The sequence below is a fragment of the Protopterus annectens genome, chromosome 17.part0, assembly GCF_019279795.1.
Source record: "Protopterus annectens isolate FY-2018-M chromosome 17.part0, PAN1.0, whole genome shotgun sequence".
Taxonomy (NCBI): Eukaryota; Metazoa; Chordata; order Ceratodontiformes; family Protopteridae; genus Protopterus; species Protopterus annectens.
Genome location: NC_056751.1, coordinates 300,062,602 through 300,070,509, shown reverse-complemented (window position 1 = coordinate 300,070,509; position 7,908 = coordinate 300,062,602). Strand labels below are relative to the sequence as shown.

Here is a 7,908-nt window from a genome sequence, read left to right as displayed (position 1 = left end):
GCATTATTTTTTCTGACAATCTTTGATGGGTCAAGTCCTTGATCAATGAAAAAAGTAAGTCTCAAGAACTTCCTGAAATTACCATCTAATACCAAGCAGAAAAGTCTATCAGAAGCTGCAAGCACTAGTAATGCAGTATTTGTGAAGGCACATGATGCACTCTTTACTTTAATCTATTCCTGCAAACATATTTCTACTTTTTAACTTCTATTTACTCAGCAAAGGCAAATGCTGCAAAGATATCAACAAAAGGATTTCAAAGAGACAGCAATCTTGAGCTGGGTAACTACAGAAACAGTAAAGAACTGATGAAGGGTCAATGAGACCCTTCCCTTCTTCAGACTATCTATCCCACCAAAGAATGCAAATAAAAACTTGATGAGCTGAAGACACAACTGCATCTGTACTTATTCAAGTAATTACTTACCACAGGAATCTCACTGAAGGAAAATTCAGTGAAAACTCTAAATCGCTTTTGAGAAATTAAAGAATAGAAAAAATATCTACAACTGAAAATTGCAGGAATACGGACTGATGTTGACACAAACCTATAAAAGTAAATATACTAACAGCTAAAGGTTGGGGCCCACACAAATTTTTTTGAGGGATGCATGACTGATCTATAGCACCAAATGTGCCCCTTCCATTTTTTTAAACAAGAAACATCTTTATTAAATTATCACGAATGACATGGGTAATCCTACATTTATATAAATGAAAACAAACCATAATGACATAATTTTAGTTGCAACATTATACATCACAAACCGTACTGACATAATTTTAGTTGCAAACATTATACATCACTTATAATCTATCCAGTCATTGTGAGTCAAACATTACATAGCTCGTTCAAATCCTGTCTTCTTTTAAACCTAATTTCTCCTCTACCTGTACTGTTCCCACAGTTCCCATTTTTTTCTATGTAATTTGCTCCTACCCTTTTCTAAAGATCCCAATTTGAGTTGTTTAATCTCTGTTACTATAGTCACTACTTACAGTACAGTTGGTTTAGACTTTGATTTCCATTTTTTAGTAATTGCTTTTCTGACAGCCACTCTAATTAGACTCAGCAAGGCCTTACTGTGTCTAGGCAATTTCGATCCTGCATTATAGCTCAAAAAATAATTTCGATAGTTACCAATTTGCTCACCCAGTATCTTTGACAAAGGAGTCTGCAGGGAATCTTTAAAGTCTGCCAACTGATTATCCTCCCAGAAAATATGTTTCCAATTACCTATTTCTTCCCTGTCATACCTCCAACATTTGTTATCTACCTGAGGATAAATTCTCTGGAGTCTACTTAGGGTATAAAAATACTTATGTAAACACTTCCAAGCAAAGATCCTAAATCTTTTAGATGTTGTTGCTATTTGAGAGACACAAACATATATCCCCCATTGTTTCTGCTTATCCAGTCTCTCTTCCTAATCCTTTCTAACCTCCTCTGTCTGAGTCTTATAGTTATCATGGAATATTTTATATGCTCTACTAATTATTCCTTTTTTAATGCAACTTCTGTTCTAGCTTCTACTAAAAACTCTACCAGTGCTGGTCTTTCACTTAGGATCCCCCAATTTCTTTCCCTTTGCCTATATTTTGATATCAATCCTTGATAGGGAAGGCAATCTCTAGCCTGCAGTCCAAATAAATTCTTAAACTCTTCCCATTTGCCCATTCCATTCTTGATTCATTTTACTGCTATTAGCTCCATTTCTTTTTCTTCAAAAAGCTGTCCTATGCCTGCACTAATAATCCCTTGAACAGTGATTGGCTTTCCATAGCACTGTTCAATAGTACCTTACCTGGTAACAATATTGTTAGCAGCATCTTGAAAATTTGATGTAAGAAAAGCAACACAATGAGAGGAAGCGGTTTATCAGAAATTGTTAGCAAAATTTCAAGTATTTTTTTCACTTTTGCAAAAAACACCAAATAAACAATTGGTACAGAATCAAGTATTTCAAAACTCAACCATTTTCTTATTTCATTAAAGGTTTTCTCACCACTATTTTTAAATCTTTTCATGTTTACTTTAGGAAAAAAGAAGTTATGTACTCACCATAACGTTCCATCTGAGTAGTTCTACTTCATTTTCTGCAACCTGTGGGAATTCGGATCCATACTAGATCTGTGCCGGCAACATTTTTCAAGCATCTGCTCCAAGCTCCTCTCCTTACCCATAATCCCTCACACCTCATACCTTCCCTCAGATCAAGTTTGCCACTATACAAACTATTAGCAACTCAATAACAGCACTAACCTATAACAGGTTCAGGGGAAGGAGGGCGGGATGGTTGCAGAAAATGAAGTAAAACTACTAAGATGGAACGTTATGGTGAGTACATAACTTCTTTATCTGAAGTAGTTAACTTCATTTATCAAATTCATTTATCTGCAACCTGTGGGACAGAGTCCCCAGCTACCAAAACTCTTGGGAAGCCCTCATGGAAGGATATTCCTGAGCACCACAGAGCCATAGGATGCTCTCCCTCTAGAGATCAAATCCAACTTATAATGAGAAATAAATGTAAGGTCGCTGCTGCACAGATATCATCCAGTGAAACCCTAGACCAAAAAGCATCCGAAGTTGCCATAGATCTGGTAGAATAAGCTTTAATAGGACCAGGTGGGGGCAGACCTTTATCCTTATAGACTTGCAGTATACATTGTGTAATCCATCTAGCTAAGGAAACCTTGGAAATGGCCTTGCCCAAATAAGGTCTGGAAAAGGGCATGAACAGCTGGTCAGACTTATGAAATTGTTTAGTCCTGCGAAAATAGAAATGAAGCTGTCTATGAACATCTAGCAAATGCAGCTTATATTCACCCTTGTTCTGGAAATTTGGAAAGAACACAGGCATATTAATCATCTGGTTAATATTTGATTCAGAAGCAACTTTCGGTAAGAAAGAAGGGTTTGTGCGGAGCGAAACCCTGTCTTCATGAAAGATCAAGGAAGGGGGCACAGCAGACAAAGCTTGGATCTCAGAAACCTTTCTGGCCGAAGTAAAGGCCACTAGAAAAGCTGTCTTCCAGGATAGGAATTTCAAATCTACTGATGCTGCTGGTTCAAATGGGGGAGCCACCAACGCCTGTAGAACTAGGGTAAGGTCCCAAGGAGGGACGGAATCCTTAACCGGGGGACATAAAAGAAAAGTACCTTTCAGAAAAGCTTTACACAATCTCAAAGAGGCCAGAGCATTCAGATTTTCGCAGACATGAAAATTAGATATGCCTGCCAGTTGTACTTTCACCGTAGAGGAACTAGCCCCTTGTTGGAAAATATAGGACAGAAACTCCAACACTGCAGGAACTGGGGCTGTAAAGGGATCTAGGTTCCTCTGAGAAGCCCAAATAGAGAAGCCTTTCCATTTGCTGCGATAAACCTTCCTAGTGGAAGCTTTGTGGGATGCCACCAAAATATTCTTTACAGAAGATGACAGACCGGGAGTCCTAGCAATTAAGGGAACTGGAACAACCAAGCCATCAGCTTGAGGCTGCCCAGATCGGGCAGACTGATGCCTGAGGGATGAGAGATGAGATCCAGGCAGGGATCCAGAATCCGTGGAGTAGTTACAACATGAGACCAGAGGAAGGGGAACCACACCTGACGTGGCCAGAACGGGGCAATGAAGATCACTTTGCACCCCAGTCGGCAAGCTTTCTGAAGAAACTTCGGAATAAGCAGTAACGGGGATAAGCATACAGTAACCCAGGATGCCAAGCATGGATGAGAGCATCTCTGGGAGAGTCCCCTTGTGAGGGGATCAGAGCAAAGAACTCGCTGCACTTCGCGTTGAAAGGAGATGCGAAGAGATCACAGCAAGGCTGACCCCACGCAAGGAAGATCTCCTCCGCTATTGACTGTTTCAGAGACCACTCGTATGGCATTAGAATAGCCCGACTTAGTCTGTCCGCTAAAATGTTGGAGCGTCCCGGGATGTGCGTTGCAATCAGAAACCAACTGGTGGAGATCGCCCACTCCTACACTCTCATAGCCTCGCGACATAGAAGGTAAGATATGGTTCCGCCTGGTTTGTTGATGTACCAGACAACAGACATGTTGTCTGACTGAACTGCAATCGTCCCTGGGGGAAGAACAGCATGAAAGGCTTGCAACGCTAAAAGCACTGCCCTCATCTCCAGAACATTGATATACAATCTGGTCTCGGTCTGGGACCACGTGCCTTGGACCGTCCTTCCCAAAAAGTGCCCCCTCCACCCGAGCTGGGAGGTGTCTGTGGTCACTGTGGCTTTGGCTGGGGGTGTTATGAAGGGATGACCTGCCAAGATTTCCGGCGATTGGAGCCACCAGAGAAGAGAAATCTTGCAGGCTCTGCTGATTCATATTGGATAGTCCATGGGGAGGTCTAACGAAGACCACTGAACTGCCAGGGTCCACTGAAGCACCTGCATGTGAAGGCGCGCACAGGGAAGGATTGAGATTGCTGCGGCCATAGAGCCTAGGGCTCAGAGAACATCACTTGCCGTTGGCGTCCTGGGGCTGAGGATCACTGACACATGAGCCCGTAGGTTCTGGACCCTGTCCCGAGTAAGAAAAACTTGCAATAGTAGTGTGTCCAGCCATGCCCCTATAAATTCCAAGGACTGTGTTGGGTTCAAGTGGGACTTGGAGATGTTGATGGTAATCCCTAGGTTGACTGCAAGATGCAGGAAGGAGTCTCTGGCCATGCAAAGTAGATGCTTGGTGGCAGCAGCAGCGAGGAGTCAATCGTCTAGGTAAGGAAACACCTGAATTCACTGAAGCCTCAGGCGAGCCGCTACAACTGCCATAACCTTGGTAAAACACCCTAGAGGCTGTGGTGAGACCGAAGGGTTGGGGCTCTGAACTGGAAATGATTGGCTCCCAGCTGGAAGCAAAGAAATCTCCTGGAGCTTCTGCAAATTTTGATATGGTAGTAAGCATCCTGGAGGTCTATCGAGCACATTCAGTCGCATTCTTGGAGGTAAGGTAGAATGGACTGCAAGGTGACCATCCAGAATTTCTGCTTGGCTACAGTCAGGTTCAGGGTTGATAGGTCCAAAATGGGCCTGAAGTCTCCCATCTTTTTTGGCACTAAAAATAACCTGGAGTAAACACCTAATCCAGACTGAGCTGGGGGGACTGGTTCGATGGCCCGATTGTGAAGCAGCTTTGAAATTTCATGCGCTGCCGCCTCCCTTTGAGCGGGTGGAACATCCAGGAGGTGCTTTGGTTGGATGGGTGGAGCAACGAATGGGATGGAGTAGCCTCTGGATATTATCTGGAGCACCCAACGGTCGGTCATAATGGACTCCCAAGCCATTAGGTGCAATGACAATCTTCCCCCAACTGTCTCCAGGGTAGGACAGTCGGGCAACCCCTCAGGGTTGCTGCGCGGGTCTGTCGGACAAGGTCTCCCTAGACCCAAAGTTCTTCGAGCCACCTCTGCCTATGGGGCGGCATCTGTCTTGTCCCCCTCTGCTTCTAGGGGACGAGTTGTCCTGAGTGTCCTGGAAAAACTGAGATTTTCGGAACCACATCTTCTTTTGCCCTCTCTGATTCCTAGAAAAGGATCTTTGAGGGCTAGAGAAGCAGACTCCGGCAGACAGAGTCTTCCCATCATTCTTGCTCTGGACCAGGGTGTCACGAACTGTCTTCCCGAACAGTGAGGAACCATCAAAGGGAACATTTGTGAACGATGCCTTGAAGGCATCCACAAACTGACAAAGTCTGAGCCAAGCGTGCTGCCTCATAGCTACGCTGTTCCCAGTCGCCCTAGCCACTCCTTCTGTGGCATGGGAAAGAAGACGCATGGACATGTTCGAAACAGATTTCAGAGTCAACATTTTTGCCGAGAACAGCCGCTTGTCCTCTGGCGAAAGAGACTCTGGGTGACGCAGAGAATTTTGTGACTAGGTCTCGTCGAATGACGTGTGCCAAATAATTCAGCACTCGTATAGAAAATGTCGCTGAAGAAAAGGCTCACTTCCCAAACAGATCCACCGCTCTAGAATCCTTGTCCAGAGGGTGGACAGAAGAACTTTCCTGTGCCAGTTCTCTCTTGGTGGCAGCTACAACCACCATAGCATCCACCGGGGATCCCTTGTACCAGGCGTCTGTTTGTGGGAGGAGAAAGGATCCTGTCTGGGCATTTAGGTATTGGCTCTATGGTGTCAGGCTCCTTCCATGCCCATGTGGTAATGAGATCCAGATCCACTAATGGATCTGCTGGAGGGGACACCCAGGATGTAGATGGGCCCATGTCAAAGGCCTCCAGGAATACTGATTCATCCGTAGAGGGTTTTGGGGCTGACCAACCTCCCCTCTGGCGGAGGATTTCCATAATGTCTTGAAAGGAGACATCCTCGGGAGGTGACCTGGGGGAACCCTCACCTTTATCCAGGTAAGTATCTTCTGTGAGGGACTTGGGGAAGTCCATGTGCCTCCTCTTATATGAGTGCTTATGGGAAGCCTCCTCAGTTGGACTCTCTGAAGAGGGCTTGTAAGTCACGGGGGGTTCCACGACGGGATCCACCTGGGGGTCCTCTAGCATGGACGGTCCCTGGGACAAGCTGATGGGAGTCATGACCAAATCCATGGAAGCTTGGGCGGAGTCCAAGGCAATGGGCTGGGGTCTCAACCCTTGGGAGAGAACCCTCTCCACCACATAGAAGGCCAAAGGAGAGAGCACCTCCTTGGCAACCAACAAAGAAGAAGCTCTCCCTGGCTCCATCGTGAGGATCAGGGCCGAGGCCAAGGTAGCCAGGGTTCTGAAGGAATGGCTCGGATCCGACAAAGTCGGAGCTGAAGACACCTCCATTCCCTCGGATCCTGCTCCCCGTTCTCGGCCCCGAGAGTTGCTTGGATCCGAACAAGTATGATCCGAGGAACTCAAGGTAATTTCCGGCATCGAGGTTGGAGGAACCATCGGCACCGAACCCCCAGCTCAGAGGATCCTCGGATCCATAAACCCTGAAACTGCAGGTCAGATTTGGGAAGGAGAGACTGGATGGAAGAAGGGCATAGAGGTCCCCTCTCCAGCTGGACAGGGGCCTGGCAAGACTCCCATTTGGATTTGGGTCCGAATGAACCTCCGCATCATCCTGTCCATGTCAAGCTCCAACAGACTCCGAGTCGACCGTGAGGCGGCAACCGACTCGGATCTGGCTGGTCTGTGAGACAACCTCGAAAAAGGCCTCTGGTCCGAGGGCTCAGTTGGCTCCGGGAATAACCTCGGGGAGTGGAGCCGAGGAGAGGTGGTCCTGACAACTTTAGTAGGTGGACTGGGAAATGGCTCCCACTCTGGAGACCGTCCAAAAAACGACTACACTCACACATTAAATATATACCAAAAAGCACCACTTACTACACCCAATTTGGAGCTACAGAAACCATGATGCGTATGCATGAAGCGGCAAATGAGATCTGAGGGAAGGTAGGAGATGTGAGGGATTATGGGTCAGGGGAGGAGCAGATGCCTGAAAAATGTTGCCGGCTCGGATCCGATATGGATCCGATTACCCACAGATTGCAGATAAATGAAGTTAACTACTTCAGATTGAGAGTAAAAAGTAGCAGATGAAAATGTGGCATAAGTATGAATTACAAAAATACCACCATACATCTTCCAAAAAAGTTTTATTCATGAAAATAGGTCTAGATCTGAACTATAAAAATCTTTCTTTTTTCAAAATGGTAAACATTTTAAATGACTATCTATAACAGTACTAAGAAATGCAGTATAAATACCAATATAATATTTTGCAAAAACAGCACTGCTGTTAAAATACATTTTAAAAATGCTATCAGCCAGAAACAAATATGTTTTCTTTTCCAACTGAGAATTTGTTCACTATAAAAACTCACTAGAAGTGACAAACATTAAATATGCAGTAGTCCCTATGACTTTTACATGCATTTTA

At 45.0% G+C, this 7,908-nt stretch overlaps 1 protein-coding gene across 1 annotated transcript in view; it reads right to left on the bottom strand.

The window, feature by feature from the left end:
• Positions 1-7,607: 7,607 nt before the first annotated feature.
• The window catches only part of RCN1 (reticulocalbin 1), a 228,789-nt gene continuing 228,488 nt past the window's right edge, over positions 7,608-7,908 (bottom strand). Inside the window, exon 7 of the mRNA XM_044059691.1 lies at positions 7,608-7,908. This exon is cut by the window's right edge and continues 651 nt beyond it. The gene's annotated coding sequence lies outside the window, so the exon portion shown is untranslated.